Source organism: Oncorhynchus mykiss, chromosome 12, assembly GCF_057628025.1.
Source record: "Oncorhynchus mykiss isolate SJ-2025 chromosome 12, ASM5762802v1, whole genome shotgun sequence".
Taxonomy (NCBI): domain Eukaryota; kingdom Metazoa; phylum Chordata; class Actinopteri; order Salmoniformes; family Salmonidae; genus Oncorhynchus; species Oncorhynchus mykiss.
Genome location: NC_143033.1, coordinates 90,779,096 through 90,788,394, shown reverse-complemented (window position 1 = coordinate 90,788,394; position 9,299 = coordinate 90,779,096).

Genomic DNA, 9,299 nt, shown 5'->3' with positions numbered 1-9,299 from the left:
ATAGGGAACGCTAGTTAACAGCAGATCCAGTGACTGTCCTCTGTACTGTATGAGTTTGGCTTGGAGAATGGATGGTTAACGGATGATAGCCAGAACCTTTATCATTTCCTTTGACGTTTAATTTGTCAAAACAAGAACTGAAAGTAAGATGGTGTTCAATCAATGGTAAATGAGTTTTCAGATGCTTACATTTCACTGTGATGGTTAAAACTCAAACTCAAACAGAAACCAGGTTGCTGAATACAGATGACACAGTGATAAGCCCTGGGAAAATGGACTGGAGTGACTGGAGTATGTAAGTGACTAAATATTAACCTGATAACTACTGCACTGATACTAAAATATAACCTATATTTGAAATGAAAATGAGTCAATCAAATCAGTGTATCAAGTAAAAGGATGGCCTTCCAGTGAAAATTCATCATACATTTTGTTTTTCTCAACATGGCTCACCGTTTATCATCAGTGTTACCGTACCTTCAACCACTGAGCTCTGCTAACCTGACGGTGTGTTTCCCTGCTGGCTCGTGTCGTGTGGGGTTTTAACTTGCGTCATCACCCGTATCCCATGGCTCCGGTGGAGCATGTCAGGGGAGAGACTGGAGCTAATGTTTTAACCCTTAACAACCATTAAAGGTCCAATGCAGCTGTTTTTACCACAATATCAAATCACTTCTGGGTAACAATTAAGTACCTTACTGTGATTGTTTTCAAATAAAATTGTCAAAAAGAAACAAAAACAGCTTCTTAGCAAAGAGCAATTTCTCAAACAATATATTTTTATCTAGGACTGTCTGGGATTGGTCTGAGTGGGGAGGGAGAAAACTAGCTGTTATTGGCAGAGGGGCTTGAAACTCTCTTTGTCTTGGTCTATCAACTAATTTACCGCCTGGTGATGTCACCATGGAAGGCCAAAACTCCATCCCGCCAAAACAGGCAGACATTTCAGGCTGTCTTTTCAAAGCAGCTCTTACACTAAAAATGCATTATCATAATTTTCACAGTATTGTTCCAACCTCATGGTGTGTAAATATATATAGCACACAGGAAAATCCAGTTTGACTGCACTGGGCCTTTAACAGCACCACTGTGACCATGTTACATCATTCACATTATACAGTACATGAGTCACGTTACCCCAAGCAAGAGTTTCATCATCCTCACAGAGCAGTTGTTATTCTAGTCTATTGTATTTTATTCTATTCTGAGAGCCTTACGTTGAGAAAAATACTAATATCTTATATAGTTTTTTACATACATTTTATTTTAAGAACGATGCAATATTTTAAAAACAGAGGTTCAACCTAATGTATAAAAAGCAGTGAACAATCTTTTGTGTGAGCCATTGAACGACTGTGGCACAGAAACAGTGACGTTTAGTCTGATGAGGTGATATGACATGACATAGAGGCTACAGTAGATCCATCACCATGGCAACACATTTTCCATGCTTCAATCCATGTGGTCTACATTAACCTGAAAGCTGAATTACAAAGTGAGGGCTGCACCTGAACAGCTGCTCTAACATCAGTTTTCCTCACCCCTGACTTTTCCATTATAAGTCAGAGAGCCCAACTGTTCCATAATATCCAAATATTTTACATCTCCACTCAATTCCAGAACCATTATGATTACAATTTTAGAAAAATAAATAGGCAGCTCTCTCAGTTATTCGTTTTCTCTCTCTCTGGATGTTCATTACAGTAGCTGACACATCCACAAGCATGCACATACAGTTGAAGTCAGAAGTTTACATACACCTCAGCCAAATACATTTCAACTCAGTTTTTCACAATTCCTGACATTTAATCCTTGTAAAAAATTCCCTGTCTTAGGTCACTTAGGATCACCACTTTATTTTAAGAATGTGAAATGCCAGAATAATAGTTGAGAGAATTTTTTATTTCAGCTTTAATTTCTTAATTTCTTTCATCACATTCCCAGTTGGTCAAAACTTTACATACACCAAATGAGTATTTGGTAGCATTGCCTTTAAATAGTTTTTCTTGGGTCAAACATTTCGAGTAGCCTTCCACAAGCTGCCCATTCCTCCTGACAGAACTGGTGTAACTGAGTCAGGTATGTAGGCCTCCTTGCTCGCGCACGCTTTTTCAGTTCTGCCTACAAACTTTCTATGGGATTAAGGTCAGGGCTTTGTGATGGCCACTCCAATATCTTGACTTTGTTGTCCTTAAGCCATTTTGCCACAACTTTGGAAGTATGCTTGGGGTCATTGTCCATTTGGAAGACCCATTTGTGACCAAGCTTTAACTTTCTGACTGATGTCTTGAGTTGTTGCTTCAATATATCCACACAATTTCCTTTCCTCATGATGCCATCTATTTTGTGAAGTGCACCAGTCCCTCCTGCAGCAAAGCACCCCCACAACATGATGCTACCACCCCGTGCTTCACGGTTGGGATGGTGTTCTTTGGCTTGCAAGCCTCCCCCTTTTTCCTCCAAATATAACGATGGTCATTATGGCCAAACAGTTCTATTTTTGTTTCATCAGACAAGAGGACATTTCTCCAAAAAAGTACAATCTTTGTCCCCATGTGCAGTTGCAAAGCGTAGTCTGGCTTTTTTATGGCGGTTTTGGAGCAGTGGCTTCTTCCTTGCCGAGTGGCCTTTCAGGTTATGTCGATATAGGACTCTTTTTACTGTGGATATAGATATTTTGTACGTGTTTCCTCCAGCATCTTCACAGTGTCCTTTGCTGTTGTTCTGGGATTGATTTGCACTTCTCGCACACCAAAGTACATACATCTCTAGGAGACAGAACGCGTCTCCTTCCTGGGCGGTATGACGGCTGCGTGGTCCCATTGTGTTTATACTTGCATACTATTGTTTGTACAGATGAACGTGGTACCTTCAGACATTTGGAAATTTCTCGCAAGGATGAACCAGACGTGTGGAGACCTACCATTTATTTTCTGAGGTCTTGGCTGATTTCTTTTGATTTTGCCATGATGTCAAGCAGAGGCACTAAGTTTGAAGGTAGGCCTTGAAAGACATCCACAGGTACACCTCCAATTGACTCAAATGATGTCAATTAGCCTATCAGAAGCTTCTAAAGCCATGACATCATTTTCTGGAATTTTCCAAGCACAGTCAACTTAGTGTTTGTTAACTTCTGACCCACTGGAATTGTGACACAGTGAATTATAAGTGAAATAATCGGTCTGTAAACAATTGTTGGAAAAATGACTTGTGTCATGCACAAAGTAGCTGTCCTAACCGACTTGCCAAAACTATGGTTTGTTAACAAGAAATTTGTGGAGTGGTTGAAAAATGAGTTTTAATGACTCCAACCTAAGTGTACATAAACTTCCAACTTCAACTGTACACACAATTTGACACAAAGTGCCCATTTCAAAGCTACTACTGTTTTGCACAGAAGACCAAGCATAATATTTGTGTTTATGAACCACTATATTTCTGTAATAAGCCATACTTTTAACCAACATGCCACCAATGTTAGAATAGTACCGTTGTGGCAGAGCTGAGTTTTGACTTTATGGTGAGAGGCCAAGACAAGTTAAGCCATTTGCATTAGAGCATGAACATGAATCTATTTTTTCCCTGATCCTTACATGGACAGAGAACACAGAGTACAGGCAAGATGGCTGCTCCCAAAGTGACAGAGCAGAGGCGATATACACTGAGTGTACAAAACATTAGGAACACCTTACTAATATTGAGTTGCACCCCCTTTTGCCCTCAGAACAGCCTCAATTCATCGGGGCATGGACTCTACAAGGTGCCAAAAGCGTTCCACAGGGATGCTGACCCATGTTGACTCCAATGCTTCCCACAGTTTTGTCAAATAGGCTGGATGTCCTTTGGGTGGTGGACCATTCTTGATACACACGGGAAACTGTTGTGTGTGGAAAAACCCAGCAGCGTTACAGTTCTTGACACACTCAAACCGGTGCACCTAGCACCTACTACCATACCTTGTTCAAAGGCACTCAAATATGTTGTCTTGCCCATTCACCCTCTGAATGGCACACATACACAATCCATGTCTCAGCTCTCTAAGCTTAGAAATCCTTCTTTAACCTGTCCCCCCCCCCCTTCATCTACACTGATTGAAGTGGATTTAATGGGTGACATCAATAAGGGATCATAGCTTTCATCTGAATTCACCTGGTCAGTCTGTCATGGAAAGAGCAGGTGTTCCTAATGTTTCGACGCTCAGTGTATAAAGGAAAATAAGTATCAGATGTCTAATGAAATAACATGCAATAGACTTAGAAATATGATTACAATGTATGAAATACAGATGTATTTTTTTCAATGCCATGACTCTTTTTGCTCTAGCAAAGAACAGGCATTATGCAAGGAAAATTCCTTATTTATAAGATTTTGTCCTGATACAAACTTTGGCCTGACCCAATCTAGAAGTAATTGAGAATGATCAGCCATCATTTATGGCCCATAATTCTTTCAAAATGACATCACAAATCCAGACAACCTTCTGTCTTCCCTCTTTCATACTTCTATCAATAAGACAGCCATCTGAGTATATTCAATAAGTCATCCCTCCCTCCCTCCCACTCAATCCCCATCCTCTCACTCCCATGCAATGATAATAGCATAGATAGTGTGGCCAATTTAGGGGAGCGAAACTGTGTCTGTATCATTGATCATAAAATATCTAAGCTCCATAATTGCATTCAAAGTTAAACTAAGCCTGTGGACTGGGTCTTTATGAAATGATGTTTCAGAGTCATTGTTGTATCCAGGACTCCATATAACACTACTTGTATACTACTGTGTACGTCACCATAAGACCAGTTTATTATGGACTACTGTTACTGCACTGAAAGAACACAACATATCATATCTTGAGTTAGAACAAATTAACAGGAAAACGTCAGTATTTTTTTTAAACCCTAAATAAATTCCAAAACAATGAACCAAAACAAACATAAAATCCAATATCAGGAAATGTGCCAATGAACACAGAGAACATAGTAGCTTCCACAAGCACCAAGCTTCCCCGTCACTCTCCATTCACTACTGTTTTATGGTGGTGACTGACTGTGGCAGTGGCAGGTCCATTAACACCTCCGCACCACACCGCCCAGCCCCCTCGATAAACAGCCCAGCCGGGGTCCACCCTAATGGGCCAAACTCATTCTCAGCCCAGCCTGTCTCCAGGTGTGGAAGTGTGGCCCTGTAATTGATAATTAAGGGGCAATAGCCCAGTGGTCAATGCAGACCCACAGCAGGGGAGAGAGAGGGAGGGGCCAGGCCCCACACTGTCACTCAAAGAAAAGAGAGCGGGAGAGAGATGGGGGTAGGTTGTTGGCTGCAATTCAGTAAGGGAAGCTTGGAGAGACAAACACACAAACAGGCAGGCATGGCTTGCACATTGGCAGGCATGAACGCAGGTATGAACTTAGGCAGGCAGGCATACCCTCACACACACACACAATGCTGAGAAACAGATAGATGTGATAGAGGAGGACCACACAGATGAATCACACACCCACACTGATCTGCAGCATACAAATTCTAATGGAAAACACAGAGACTGACACACACACACACACACACACAGATAGTGCTGTAGGTGTGGCACAGTGGCAGAGGTACTGACTGGAACGTGTCTGTATGTCTATGGTGGCAGCAGTGTGAGGTTGCAGACGGTGCTGGTTGGTTGGTTGGTTGGGCTTTCACCCAAGTCTGAGAGGGATAGAGCACTTACAGTTACACCTCAGATCTTATCAATCACATAGAGCTGTGATGACAGCTGTTTAATCCACCTTGCCACTGTAGGTTTAGGCAAAGCAGCACATGACGATGAGCGCCTCTCAGATGAACAGTTTACATGAACATGAAGGCAGATGACATCTGCTTTTCCTGCAATGCTGCTGCACACAGATCAGTTTAGCCTTTTAGATCATAATGAATACGATTAAATGTTCAGGGGGAAACCTGATCCTAGATCAGCACTCCTACTCTAAGACGCTTCATGAATACGGGCCCCCACAGATCTTATAGTGCTCTTCCTTCACATGTGCAATTCCTCAGTCAGCTTCCATCATCATTCAACAGTAATGTTGTTGTGTAGATGAACCTCACAGGAGTAACTCAAAGGAGACTGTAGATAGGAGTAATGAGAAGTGGCGTTTTATTCATTTATGTATTTATTGTCATTTTCCCATTATCTGGTTTACTGCTCTTGAAAAGCATTAAGCCTGACAGGGGCTATCAATCAGCTGCTAATGGGTTGTGTAATTGCAGTCAGTTCCAAGCATAGCAATATAGTTATTAGAACGGAAATAAAAACGTGCATTCTAATGGATACACTCAATATGGCTGCCGATCCACCAATTAAAGATCATTCACTTGAATGGGGATGTCCGTTCTAGTCGTGGTATTTCTTTGGTTAAAATCTGAGAGGCAGCAGCGTCACTCAGGGTGAAACCGGCCAATAGGCCTGCAGCATCAGCCAGTGAACTACAATGAACATTATCACATTTTGAAATCATGTCCAATTTATTTTACATATCTGAATGTCATATAAGTACATTTTTGTCGGCTAGTTTCAGCGACCTCCCCTTTTTCAAATTATGAACTATGATAAATATGTCAGTGTTGCAGTGATATCTTAAACTAAATTGACAGAGACCATCTTCTTATAAGGCTTCAATTGATCCAACATGAGTAGAGAGCAGAGACTGGGGGATTTTATACAAATCTGGCAACCCTGGTTTGAGTGTCCCTGTTGCTCTCCAAGACAAGGCCACCTGGCGATCATTCTGATGCTATCTTAACAGATGTTGATGACAGGCAGTTTAAGAATCCAGCACGTGATACAGTCCTCCAACCATAATGAGAAGCTACAGTAAACAATCATTCCAGGTTAGATTGTGTACTAAATATCCTAGTTTTCAGGGTGGAACTCGAGGAAAAACACCTATACTGTCACCATGTTAACAACCCTTTACTGGCAGACACCGATTCTATCTGGTTCTTGTTTGTTAGCAACAGAAATCATTTTAAAACAGTTTCAAATGGAAAACAGAAAAATGGTTTCTTATTTGACAAGTCCAAGTAGTCTGTCGCTGTTTTTGAGTTCTCTTTCATTTGGGGTCCGATTCAGACATAGGAAATGTATGCCTTTTCCTACTCACTTCTCAGTAGTTGCTATTCAGACTTAAAGAAGATTTATGGTTGATCTAGGAATGTGGTCCGGAGGCTCCGTATGGACGCGTGAGACAATTGAGGAGCCTCCGGAAGCTTGCAGAGGCCAAATCGAGCTCTGTACTGCGTTGTCATGCACCTCCTATATGTTGTAACAATGTGGAGGGCTCCGCTTAGCTCCACATTGACATGATTGGTTGACGGTAGGTGGGGGCGGTACATCCTGTATAAACACAAACTCACTTCCTTGACAACACACATGGAGAATCTTTGACAAAATGCTATTATAACTAGATCACAAATAAAATACATCTTTATGATACCTTGTGTTTGGATTTCAAAAGATACCAAAAGCTATTTTAACTCCTGGAAAGAGATCGGGGATGTAATGGGGATAGACGCGGTAAAGAGGTTAATGGAATTCAGACCGTTTGGGATAGGACAGTGAGTGAATAGGCGCATATTCAACAAATCTGATTCTAACAAAGTGGATATTTATCAAATCCGTCATGATTGAGGTATTGCAACAGGCTCACAATGTGGCTACTAAAATCTGATTGTTTTCGCTGCATAACATTTAGAAGTGGCTGCTCATTTAGAAGAAACACTTTTCAGGTTTAGAAGAAGTGACTGCTAAGTGCTAACTCCCGTTTGTATTAGCTGATTAGCATAGCTAGCATAGAGAAATGGGTGGTGGTAGACAGTCGTTTTTAACTGTAATGCAGTTGATTGGTAACGATGACATGGACATGTATTTGGGTTGACTTCCATACCAGCATTATACTCCGATGTTTACCTGAAATACACATATAAACAATAGCCTACATGTAGGCTAATTTTTCTGGGGGGCAGAGAAGATTCAGGATGGAGATGCAGGTGGGAAAACAGTGCAGCCTTTAAACGTCATGCTATCTTGGCTGTGCTCTTATATCAAGCACCGGGAAACGGACTCCAACATCTCAGAAGCGGTAAGGTCTAGTCTTTTCGTTTAGCCAGTTGCTCGTAATTAGCTGGATGCCTATAGAGATTAGCCCTGAATCACTACGAGTGGTGCGGTACAGAACTATTTATTGGATGCCTATGGCAGCTCCCTGAAGCACAAGAAGTCTGAATGCTCTGACTTCTGCAGAGGCCCTATTGCTGTAAATGCTGTACTGGTTCTGCAGATATCCAATTGACCATAAATCGGCTTTTACCGAATGAAGGTGTGTAACAAGGTCTGCGGGTGTGGCTCCCTTGCGCAAACTCGATAAATATAATTCCACCCCAGAATACACACCCGCTGGGTAGCCTACCAATTTGAAGAGGGAGTAGTTAAATGTTTTTCTGTTCTTTCATCTAAAATAATCCCTTTAATACCGTGTACCTTTAATTTGAATTTGGTCGGCACCAGACTAGAATGTAGACTATTGAGAATGTGTTCACAATATGGAAAGATAGCCATGAAAACATACACACAGTGTAGAAAGCATGCTTTTCCATGACAGACTGACCAGGCCAATCCTGGTGAAAGCTATGATCCCTTGATGTCACCTGTTATTTTAATTTCAATCAGTGTAGATGAAGGGGAGGAGACAGGTTAAATAAGGATGTTTAAGCCTCGAGACATGGACATGTGTAATGTGTGCCATTCAGAGGGTGAATGGCCAATAACAAATATTTAAGTGCCTTTGAGCAGGGTATGGTAGTAGATGCCAGGGCAACCGTTTGAGTGTGTCAAAAACTGCAACACTGCTGTGTTTTTCACACTCAACCACTTCCTGTGTGTGAAAAACTGCAACACTGCTGTGTTTTTCACACTCAACCACTTCCTGTGTGTATAGAGAATGGTCAACCACCCAAAGAACATCCAGCCAACTTGACACAACTGTGGGAAGCATTGGAGTCAACACGGGCCAGGATCCCTGTGGAAGGTTTGACACCTTGTTGTCCATGCCCTGACAAATTGAGTCATGTTCCTAATGTTTTGTACAATTAGTGGATAATTGTCTCCATTTCAGAACCCACCATTAGATTTAAAAACAGTGATTTTACACACATTTATGTTTAGGGAATAATCACAAATCCTACTTCATGGAACAATAGCATAACGGTGTGGAAGTTATTAGGGAAGGTCAGAAATCAAGTAGAGTATCTGTAGG